Below are 13,222 nucleotides of genomic sequence, written 5' to 3'. Positions count from 1 at the left end.
ACTCACCGTGACATTCCGTTTTCTGAACACGTTATATGCATCAAGGATTTGACAAACATTCTTTAATGAGTTGTGAACATGTGTATTACCGAACTTTCATCCTCCTTACAATGCGTATTTATACATAGAATGTTTTATTCTGATTTAGTAGATTTCTCCTAATGTCAGATTTTAAATCATGCAGTTTTCGCAGAAAAATCCTCTTGGAGCGAGTTCTACCCAATAGACATGCAATTTACATAGAACCCGTCATCGTGAAAATCCGTGTTCCGAAAAAGCTACATGCATCACGGTTTCGACAAATATTCACTACAGAGTCGTTAGCATAAGGATTATCGAACTTTCATCCACCATAAAAGCCATATTGACCCTTTGAAACATTTTCTCATATTTCAAAAGTTTTTCCTAATGCCAGTTTTGAAAATGAGGCAGATTCGCAGAAAAATTCTCGTGGAGCGAGTAATTCCCAATAGAATTGTAATTTACATAGTTTCCCTCACAGTGACATTCCAATTTCCGAACACGCTACATGCATCAAGGTTTCAACAAACTTTCTCGAATGAGTTGTGAACATGTAGATTACAGAGTTTTCATCCACCATACATGGTATATTCACACCTAGAAACATTAACACTGAATTTGCAGCTTCTTCCTAATGCCAGTTTAGAAAATTAGGCCGTTTTCTCAGGAAACAATTTTTGGAGCGAGTTCTACCCAATAGATGTGTAATTTACATAGATTCCATCACTGGGAATTTGCGTGATACGATCACGCTACATGCATAACGCTTTCTACAAATATTCACCACAGAATTGTTTGCATGTGGTTTTACGAACTTCCATCACAATGCAAGGCATATTGACACTTTGAAGCATTTTCTCTGATTTTGCACAGATTTTCAAACGTCAGTTTTGAAACTGAGGCAGATTTCACAGCAAAAACCTCTTGGAGCGGGTGTAACAAATAGACATGTAATTTACATGGATTCGCTCACCATGAAATTCCGTGTTCAAACACGCTACATGCATCTCAGATTCAAAAAATATTCACTACAGAGTTGTTAGCAAGTGGATTACAGCACTTTCATCCGCCATACAAGGCTTACTGACACTTTGAAGAATTTTCTCAGATTTCACAGGTTAGTTTTAACGCCAGTTTTGAAAATGAGGCAGACTTGGCAGGAAAATTCTCTTGGAGTGAGTTCTACCCAAGAGGTATTTATTTTACATAGATTCGCTCACTGTGATATTCTGTGTTTGGAACATGCTTCATGTATCTCGGATTCGACAAATATTCACTACAGAGTTGTTAGCATGCGGATTACTGAACTTTCATTCACCCTACAAGGCATATTTACACCGAGAATCTATGCATCTGAGTTCGCAGTGTTTTCCTAACTCCAGTTTCGAAAATCAGGCAGGTTTCTCAGCAAAAATCTCTTGGAGTGATTTCTACCCAAGAGAAATGTAATTTACATAAACTCCCTGGCCATGAAATTCCGTGTTATGAACATGCTACATGCATAATGGATTCGACAAATATTCACTACAGATTTGTTAGCATGTGGATTACCGAACTTTCATCACAATAGATTGAATATTGATACTTAGAAGTTTTTTCTCAGATTTTGCAGCGTTTTCCAAACGCCAGTTTCAAAAATGAAGCAGATTTTGCAGAAAAATTCTCTTGGAGCGAGTTCAACCCAATAGAGAAGTAATTTACATTGTTTCAATCACCGTGAAATTCCACGTTCCGAACACGGTATATGCATCACGGATTAGAAAAAGATTCTTTAATATGTTGTGAAAATGTGGATTACCGAACTTTCTTCCAACATAAAGGCATATTTACACCTAGAAATATTTACTCTCATTTTGAAGCTTTCTCCAAACTTCAGGTTCGATAATCATGCAATTTTCGCAGAAAAATTCTATTCTAGCTAGTTCTACCCAATAGAATTGTAATTTACATTGTTTCATTACGGTGAAATTCCATTTTCCAAAAGCGCTCCATGAATCACGGTTTGAAAAATAATTACTACACTGTTATTAACATGTGGATTACCGGACTTTCATTCACCATTCAAGGCATATTGACACTTAGAAGCATTTTCTCAGATTTCACAGGGTTCTCCTAATGGCAGTTTTGAAAATGAGGCACATTTCGCAGAAAAATACTCTTCAAGCGAGTTCTACCCAATAGACATGTAATTTACATTGTTTCCTTCAATAAGACATTCCGTATTCCGAACACGTTACATGCATCACGAATTCGACAAACATTCTTTAATGAGTGTGAGCATGAGGATTACCGAACTTTCATCCACCATACAAGGCATATTTACACCTAGAAGTAGTTATTCTGATTTCGCAGGTTTTTCCTAACATCCAGTTTCAAAAATCATGAAAATTTCGCAGAAAAATTCAACTCAAGCCAGATCTATCCAATAGAATTGTTATTTTCCGAGTTTCACTCACCGAGACATTCCGTGTTCCGAAAACGTTACATTAATCACGGCTTCGACAAACATTATTTAATGCCCGTGAGCATGTGGATTACCAATGTTTCAACCACAATACAAGGCATATTTACACCTAGATATATTTACTTAGCTTTTGCAGATTTTACCTAACGTCAGTTACGAAAATCGGGCAGTTTTCGCAGAAAAATTCTCTTGCTGCATGTTCGATCCAATAGACATCCCATTTTCATAGAGACCGTCACCGTAACATTCCGTGTTCCGAAAAAGTTACGTGCACATTGGATTCAACAAATATTCACTGCTGAGTTGTTAGAATGTGAATTACACATCTTTAATAAACCATTGAAGACATATTGTCACCTTAAAGCATTTGCTCAGATTTTGCAGCGTTTTCATAACACCAGTTTCCAAACAGAGGTAAATTTTACAGTAAAATGCTCCTGGAGCGGGTTCTCACCAATAGATATGTAATTTACATGGTTTCCTTCAACGTGACATTCCGTGTTCCGAGCACACTACAAACATCACGGATTTGAGAAACATTTTTAATGAGATGTGTACATGTGTATTACAGAACTTTCATCCACCATACAAGGCATATTTAAACCTAGAAACATTAACTCTGAGTTTGCAGCTTTTTCCTAATAGCAGTTTCAAATATCAGGCAGTTTCCTAAGGAAAAAACTGTTGGAGCGTATTCTACTGAATAGAAATGTAAATTATATAGATTCTCCCGCTGTGAAATTCCTTGTTTTGAACAAGCTACATGCAGATAGGATTTGACAAAAATAACCTACAGAGATGTTTGCATGTGGATTACAGGACTTTCATCACAATACAAGGCATATTGATGCTTAGAAGCATTTTCTCTGATTTCATAGAGCTTTCCAAACGCCAGTTTCGAAACTGAGGCAGATTTCACAGCAAAAACTTCTGGAGCGGGTTCAAAACAATAGACATGTAATTTACATGGATTCGCTCACCGTGAAATTTCGTGTTCCGAATACGCTACATGCATCTCGGATTCGAAAAATATTCACTACAGAGTTGTTAGCAAGTGGATTACAACACTTTTGTCCACCATACAAGGCTTACTGACACTTTGAAGTATTTTCTCGTATTTCACAGCTTAGTTTTAACACCAGTTTTGAAAATGAGGCAGATTTGGCAGGAAAATGCTCTTGGAGCGAGTTCTACCCAAAAGATATGTAATTTACCTTGTTTCACTCACCGTGACATTCCGTTTTCTGAACACGTTATATGCATCAAGGATTTGACAAACATTCTTTAATGAGTTGTGAACATGTGTATTACCGAACTTTCATCCTCCTTACAATGCGTATTTATACATAGAATGTTTTATTCTGATTTAGTAGATTTCTCCTAATGTCAGATTTTAAATCATGCAGTTTTCGCAGAAAAATCCTCTTGGAGCGAGTTCTACCCAATAGACATGCAATTTACATAGAACCCGTCATCGTGAAAATCCGTGTTCCGAAAAAGCTACATGCATCACGGTTTCGACAAATATTCACTACAGAGTCGTTAGCATAAGGATTATCGAACTTTCATCCACCATAAAAGCCATATTGACCCTTTGAAACATTTTCTCATATTTCAAAAGTTTTTCCTAATGCCAGTTTTGAAAATGAGGCAGATTCGCAGAAAAATTCTCGTGGAGCGAGTAATTCCCAATAGAATTGTAATTTACATAGTTTCCCTCACAGTGACATTCCAATTTCCGAACACGCTACATGCATCAAGGTTTCAACAAACTTTCTCGAATGAGTTGTGAACATGTAGATTACAGAGTTTTCATCCACCATACATGGTATATTCACACCTAGAAACATTAACACTGAATTTGCAGCTTCTTCCTAATGCCAGTTTAGAAAATTAGGCCGTTTTCTCAGGAAACAATTTTTGGAGCGAGTTCTACCCAATAGATGTGTAATTTACATAGATTCCATCACTGGGAATTTGCGTGATACGATCACGCTACATGCATAACGCTTTCTACAAATATTCACCACAGAATTGTTTGCATGTGGTTTTACGAACTTCCATCACAATGCAAGGCATATTGACACTTTGAAGCATTTTCTCTGATTTTGCACAGATTTTCAAACGTCAGTTTTGAAACTGAGGCAGATTTCACAGCAAAAACCTCTTGGAGCGGGTGTAACAAATAGACATGTAATTTACATGGATTCGCTCACCATGAAATTCCGTGTTCAAACACGCTACATGCATCTCAGATTCAAAAAATATTCACTACAGAGTTGTTAGCAAGTGGATTACAGCACTTTCATCCGCCATACAAGGCTTACTGACACTTTGAAGAATTTTCTCAGATTTCACAGGTTAGTTTTAACGCCAGTTTTGAAAATGAGGCAGACTTGGCAGGAAAATTCTCTTGGAGTGAGTTCTACCCAAGAGGTATTTATTTTACATAGATTCGCTCACTGTGATATTCTGTGTTTGGAACATGCTTCATGTATCTCGGATTCGACAAATATTCACTACAGAGTTGTTAGCATGCGGATTACTGAACTTTCATTCACCCTACAAGGCATATTTACACCGAGAATCTATGCATCTGAGTTCGCAGTGTTTTCCTAACTCCAGTTTCGAAAATCAGGCAGGTTTCTCAGCAAAAATCTCTTGGAGTGATTTCTACCCAAGAGAAATGTAATTTACATAAACTCCCTGGCCATGAAATTCCGTGTTATGAACATGCTACATGCATAATGGATTCGACAAATATTCACTACAGATTTGTTAGCATGTGGATTACCGAACTTTCATCACAATAGATTGAATATTGATACTTAGAAGTTTTTTCTCAGATTTTGCAGCGTTTTCCAAACGCCAGTTTCAAAAATGAAGCAGATTTTGCAGAAAAATTCTCTTGGAGCGAGTTCAACCCAATAGAGAAGTAATTTACATTGTTTCAATCACCGTGAAATTCCACGTTCCGAACACGGTATATGCATCACGGATTAGAAAAAGATTCTTTAATATGTTGTGAAAATGTGGATTACCGAACTTTCTTCCAACATAAAGGCATATTTACACCTAGAAATATTTACTCTCATTTTGAAGCTTTCTCCAAACTTCAGGTTCGATAATCATGCAATTTTCGCAGAAAAATTCTATTCTAGCTAGTTCTACCCAATAGAATTGTAATTTACATTGTTTCATTACGGTGAAATTCCGTTTTCCAAAAGCGCTCCATGAATCACGGTTTGAAAAATAATTACTACACTGTTATTAACATGTGGATTACCGGACTTTCATTCACCATTCAAGGCATATTGACACTTAGAAGCATTTTCTCAGATTTCACAGGGTTCTCCTAATGGCAGTTTTGAAAATGAGGCACATTTCGCAGAAAAATACTCTTCAAGCGAGTTCTACCCAATAGACATGTAATTTACATTGTTTCCTTCAATAAGACATTCCGTATTCCGAACACGTTACATGCATCACGAATTCGACAAACATTCTTTAATGAGTGTGAGCATGAGGATTACCGAACTTTCATCCACCATACAAGGCATATTTACACCTAGAAGTAGTTATTCTGATTTCGCAGGTTTTTCCTAACATCCAGTTTCAAAAATCATGAAAATTTCGCAGAAAAATTCAACTCAAGCCAGATCTATCCAATAGAATTGTTATTTTCCGAGTTTCACTCACCGAGACATTCCGTGTTCCGAAAACGTTACATTAATCACGGCTTCGACAAACATTATTTAATGCCCGTGAGCATGTGGATTACCAATGTTTCAACCACAATACAAGGCATATTTACACCTAGATATATTTACTTAGCTTTTGCAGATTTTACCTAACGTCAGTTACGAAAATCGGGCAGTTTTCGCAGAAAAATTCTCTTGCTGCATGTTCGATCCAATAGACATCCCATTTTCATAGAGACCGTCACCGTAACATTCCGTGTTCCGAAAAAGTTACGTGCACATTGGATTCAACAAATATTCACTGCTGAGTTGTTAGAATGTGAATTACACATCTTTATTAAACCATTGAAGACATATTGTCACCTTAAAGCATTTGCTCAGATTTTGCAGCGTTTTCATAACACCAGTTTCCAAACAGAGGTAAATTTTACAGTAAAATGCTCCTGGAGCGGGTTCTCACCAATAGATATGTAATTTACATGGTTTCCTTCAACGTGACATTCCGTGTTCCGAGCACACTACAAACATCACGGATTTGAGAAACATTTTTAATGAGATGTGTACATGTGTATTACAGAACTTTCATCCACCATACAAGGCATATTTAAACCTAGAAACATTAACTCTGAGTTTGCAGCTTTTTCCTAATAGCAGTTTCAAATATCAGGCAGTTTCCTAAGGAAAAAACTGTTGGAGCGTATTCTACTGAATAGAAATGTAAATTATATAGATTCTCCCGCTGTGAAATTCCTTGTTTTGAACAAGCTACATGCAGATAGGATTTGACAAAAATAACCTACAGAGATGTTTGCATGTGGATTACAGGACTTTCATCACAATACAAGGCATATTGATGCTTAGAAGCATTTTCTCTGATTTCATAGAGCTTTCCAAACGCCAGTTTCGAAACTGAGGCAGATTTCACAGCAAAAACTTCTGGAGCGGGTTCAAAACAATAGACATGTAATTTACATGGATTCGCTCACCGTGAAATTTCGTGTTCCAAATACGCTACATGCATCTCGGATTCGAAAAATATTCACTACTGAGTTGTTAGCAAGTGGATTACAACACTTTTGTCCACCATACAAGGCTTACTGACACTTTGAAGTATTTTCTCGTATTTCACAGCTTAGTTTTAACACCAGTTTTGAAAATGAGGCAGATTTGGCAGGAAAATGCTCTTGGAGCGAGTTCTACCCAAAAGATATGTAATTTACCTTGTTTCACTCACCGTGACATTCCGTTTTCTGAACACGTTATATGCATCAAGGATTTGACAAACATTCTTTAATGAGTTGTGAACATGTGTATTACCGAACTTTCATCCTCCTTACAATGCGTATTTATACATAGAATGTTTTATTCTGATTTAGTAGATTTCTCCTAATGTCAGATTTTAAATCATGCAGTTTTCGCAGAAAAATCCTCTTGGAGCGAGTTCTACCCAATAGACATGCAATTTACATAGAACCCGTCATCGTGAAAATCCGTGTTCCGAAAAAGCTACATGCATCACGGTTTCGACAAATATTCACTACAGAGTCGTTAGCATAAGGATTATCGAACTTTCATCCACCATAAAAGCCATATTGACCCTTTGAAACATTTTCTCATATTTCAAAAGTTTTTCCTAATGCCAGTTTTGAAAATGAGGCAGATTCGCAGAAAAATTCTCGTGGAGCGAGTAATTCCCAATAGAATTGTAATTTACATAGTTTCCCTCACAGTGACATTCCAATTTCCGAACACGCTACATGCATCAAGGTTTCAACAAACTTTCTCGAATGAGTTGTGAACATGTAGATTACAGAGTTTTCATCCACCATACATGGTATATTCACACCTAGAAACATTAACACTGAATTTGCAGCTTCTTCCTAATGCCAGTTTAGAAAATTAGGCCGTTTTCTCAGGAAACAATTTTTGGAGCGAGTTCTACCCAATAGATGTGTAATTTACATAGATTCCATCACTGGGAATTTGCGTGATACGATCACGCTACATGCATAACGCTTTCTACAAATATTCACCACAGAATTGTTTGCATGTGGTTTTACGAACTTCCATCACAATGCAAGGCATATTGACACTTTGAAGCATTTTCTCTGATTTTGCACAGATTTTCAAACGTCAGTTTTGAAACTGAGGCAGATTTCACAGCAAAAACCTCTTGGAGCGGGTGTAACAAATAGACATGTAATTTACATGGATTCGCTCACCATGAAATTCCGTGTTCAAACACGCTACATGCATCTCAGATTCAAAAAATATTCACTACAGAGTTGTTAGCAAGTGGATTACAGCACTTTCATCCGCCATACAAGGCTTACTGACACTTTGAAGAATTTTCTCAGATTTCACAGATTAGTTTTAACGCCAGTTTTGAAAATGAGGCAGACTTGGCAGGAAAATTCTCTTGGAGTGAGTTCTACCCAAGAGGTATTTATTTTACATAGATTCGCTCACTGTGATATTCTGTGTTTGGAACATGCTTCATGTATCTCGGATTCGACAAATATTCACTACAGAGTTGTTAGCATGCGGATTACTGAACTTTCATTCACCCTACAAGGCATATTTACACCGAGAATCTATGCATCTGAGTTCGCAGTGTTTTCCTAACTCCAGTTTCGAAAATCAGGCAGGTTTCTCAGCAAAAATCTCTTGGAGTGATTTCTACCCAAGAGAAATGTAATTTACATAAACTCCCTGGCCATGAAATTCCGTGTTATGAACATGCTACATGCATAATGGATTCGACAAATATTCACTACAGATTTGTTAGCATGTGGATTACCGAACTTTCATCACAATAGATTGAATATTGATACTTAGAAGTTTTTTCTCAGATTTTGCAGCGTTTTCCAAACGCCAGTTTCAAAAATGAAGCAGATTTTGCAGAAAAATTCTCTTGGAGCGAGTTCAACCCAATAGAGAAGTAATTTACATTGTTTCAATCACCGTGAAATTCCACGTTCCGAACACGGTATATGCATCACGGATTAGAAAAAGATTCTTTAATATGTTGTGAAAATGTGGATTACCGAACTTTCTTCCAACATAAAGGCATATTTACACCTAGAAATATTTACTCTCATTTTGAAGCTTTCTCCAAACTTCAGGTTCGATAATCATGCAATTTTCGCAGAAAAATTCTATTCTAGCTAGTTCTACCCAATAGAATTGTAATTTACATTGTTTCATTACGGTGAAATTCCGTTTTCCAAAAGCGCTCCATGAATCACGGTTTGAAAAATAATTACTACACTGTTATTAACATGTGGATTACCGGACTTTCATTCACCATTCAAGGCATATTGACACTTAGAAGCATTTTCTCAGATTTCACAGGGTTCTCCTAATGGCAGTTTTGAAAATGAGGCACATTTCGCAGAAAAATACTCTTCAAGCGAGTTCTACCCAATAGACATGTAATTTACATTGTTTCCTTCAATAAGACATTCCGTATTCCGAACACGTTACATGCATCACGAATTCGACAAACATTCTTTAATGAGTGTGAGCATGAGGATTACCGAACTTTCATCCACCATACAAGGCATATTTACACCTAGAAGTAGTTATTCTGATTTCGCAGGTTTTTCCTAACATCCAGTTTCAAAAATCATGAAAATTTCGCAGAAAAATTCAACTCAAGCCAGATCTATCCAATAGAATTGTTATTTTCCGAGTTTCACTCACCGAGACATTCCGTGTTCCGAAAACGTTACATTAATCACGGCTTCGACAAACATTATTTAATGCCCGTGAGCATGTGGATTACCAATGTTTCAACCACAATACAAGGCATATTTACACCTAGATATATTTACTTAGCTTTTGCAGATTTTACCTAACGTCAGTTACGAAAATCGGGCAGTTTTCGCAGAAAAATTCTCTTGCTGCATGTTCGATCCAATAGACATCCCATTTTCATAGAGACCGTCACCGTAACATTCCGTGTTCCGAAAAAGTTACGTGCACATTGGATTCAACAAATATTCACTGCTGAGTTGTTAGAATGTGAATTACACATCTTTAATAAACCATTGAAGACATATTGTCACCTTAAAGCATTTGCTCAGATTTTGCAGCGTTTTCATAACACCAGTTTCCAAACAGAGGTAAATTTTACAGTAAAATGCTCCTGGAGCGGGTTCTCACCAATAGATATGTAATTTACATGGTTTCCTTCAACGTGACATTCCGTGTTCCGAGCACACTACAAACATCACGGATTTGAGAAACATTTTTAATGAGATGTGTACATGTGTATTACAGAACTTTCATCCACCATACAAGGCATATTTAAACCTAGAAACATTAACTCTGAGTTTGCAGCTTTTTCCTAATAGCAGTTTCAAATATCAGGCAGTTTCCTAAGGAAAAAACTGTTGGAGCGTATTCTACTGAATAGAAATGTAAATTATATAGATTCTCCCGCTGTGAAATTCCTTGTTTTGAACAAGCTACATGCAGATAGGATTTGACAAAAATAACCTACAGAGATGTTTGCATGTGGATTACAGGACTTTCATCACAATACAAGGCATATTGATGCTTAGAAGCATTTTCTCTGATTTCATAGAGCTTTCCAAACGCCAGTTTCGAAACTGAGGCAGATTTCACAGCAAAAACTTCTGGAGCGGGTTCAAAACAATAGACATGTAATTTACATGGATTCGCTCACCGTGAAATTTCGTGTTCCGAATACGCTACATGCATCTCGGATTCGAAAAATATTCACTACAGAGTTGTTAGCAAGTGGATTACAACACTTTTGTCCACCATACAAGGCTTACTGACACTTTGAAGTATTTTCTCGTATTTCACAGCTTAGTTTTAACACCAGTTTTGAAAATGAGGCAGATTTGGCAGGAAAATGCTCTTGGAGCGAGTTCTACCCAAAAGATATGTAATTTACCTTGTTTCACTCACCGTGACATTCCGTTTTCTGAACACGTTATATGCATCAAGGATTTGACAAACATTCTTTAATGAGTTGTGAACATGTGTATTACCGAACTTTCATCCTCCTTACAATGCGTATTTATACATAGAATGTTTTATTCTGATTTAGTAGATTTCTCCTAATGTCAGATTTTAAATCATGCAGTTTTCGCAGAAAAATCCTCTTGGAGCGAGTTCTACCCAATAGACATGCAATTTACATAGAACCCGTCATCGTGAAAATCCGTGTTCCGAAAAAGCTACATGCATCACGGTTTCGACAAATATTCACTACAGAGTCGTTAGCATAAGGATTATCGAACTTTCATCCACCATAAAAGCCATATTGACCCTTTGAAACATTTTCTCATATTTCAAAAGTTTTTCCTAATGCCAGTTTTGAAAATGAGGCAGATTCGCAGAAAAATTCTCGTGGAGCGAGTAATTCCCAATAGAATTGTAATTTACATAGTTTCCCTCACAGTGACATTCCAATTTCCGAACACGCTACATGCATCAAGGTTTCAACAAACTTTCTCGAATGAGTTGTGAACATGTAGATTACAGAGTTTTCATCCACCATACATGGTATATTCACACCTAGAAACATTAACACTGAATTTGCAGCTTCTTCCTAATGCCAGTTTAGAAAATTAGGCCGTTTTCTCAGGAAACAATTTTTGGAGCGAGTTCTACCCAATAGATGTGTAATTTACATAGATTCCATCACTGGGAATTTGCGTGATACGATCACGCTACATGCATAACGCTTTCTACAAATATTCACCACAGAATTGTTTGCATGTGGTTTTACGAACTTCCATCACAATGCAAGGCATATTGACACTTTGAAGCATTTTCTCTGATTTTGCACAGATTTTCAAACGTCAGTTTTGAAACTGAGGCAGATTTCACAGCAAAAACCTCTTGGAGCGGGTGTAACAAATAGACATGTAATTTACATGGATTCGCTCACCATGAAATTCCGTGTTCAAACACGCTACATGCATCTCAGATTCAAAAAATATTCACTACAGAGTTGTTAGCAAGTGGATTACAGCACTTTCATCCGCCATACAAGGCTTACTGACACTTTGAAGAATTTTCTCAGATTTCACAGGTTAGTTTTAACGCCAGTTTTGAAAATGAGGCAGACTTGGCAGGAAAATTCTCTTGGAGTGAGTTCTACCCAAGAGGTATTTATTTTACATAGATTCGCTCACTGTGATATTCTGTGTTTGGAACATGCTTCATGTATCTCGGATTCGACAAATATTCACTACAGAGTTGTTAGCATGCGGATTACTGAACTTTCATTCACCCTACAAGGCATATTTACACCGAGAATCTATGCATCTGAGTTCGCAGTGTTTTCCTAACTCCAGTTTCGAAAATCAGGCAGGTTTCTCAGCAAAAATCTCTTGGAGTGATTTCTACCCAAGAGAAATGTAATTTACATAAACTCCCTGGCCATGAAATTCCGTGTTATGAACATGCTACATGCATAATGGATTCGACAAATATTCACTACAGATTTGTTAGCATGTGGATTACCGAACTTTCATCACAATAGATTGAATATTGATACTTAGAAGTTTTTTCTCAGATTTTGCAGCGTTTTCCAAACGCCAGTTTCAAAAATGAAGCAGATTTTGCAGAAAAATTCTCTTGGAGCGAGTTCAACCCAATAGAGAAGTAATTTACATTGTTTCAATCACCGTGAAATTCCACGTTCCGAACACGGTATATGCATCACGGATTAGAAAAAGATTCTTTAATATGTTGTGAAAATGTGGATTACCGAACTTTCTTCCAACATAAAGGCATATTTACACCTAGAAATATTTACTCTCATTTTGAAGCTTTCTCCAAACTTCAGGTTCGATAATCATGCAATTTTCGCAGAAAAATTCTATTCTAGCTAGTTCTACCCAATAGAATTGTAATTTACATTGTTTCATTACGGTGAAATTCCGTTTTCCAAAAGCGCTCCATGAATCACGGTTTGAAAAATAATTACTACACTGTTATTAACATGTGGATTACCGGACTTTCATTCACCATTCAAGGCATATTGACACTT

Source organism: Camelus bactrianus, unplaced genomic scaffold (genome assembly GCF_048773025.1).
Source record: "Camelus bactrianus isolate YW-2024 breed Bactrian camel unplaced genomic scaffold, ASM4877302v1 HiC_scaffold_40, whole genome shotgun sequence".
NCBI lineage: Eukaryota > Metazoa > Chordata > Mammalia > Artiodactyla > Camelidae > Camelus > Camelus bactrianus.
This window is presented reverse-complemented; position numbering follows the sequence as displayed.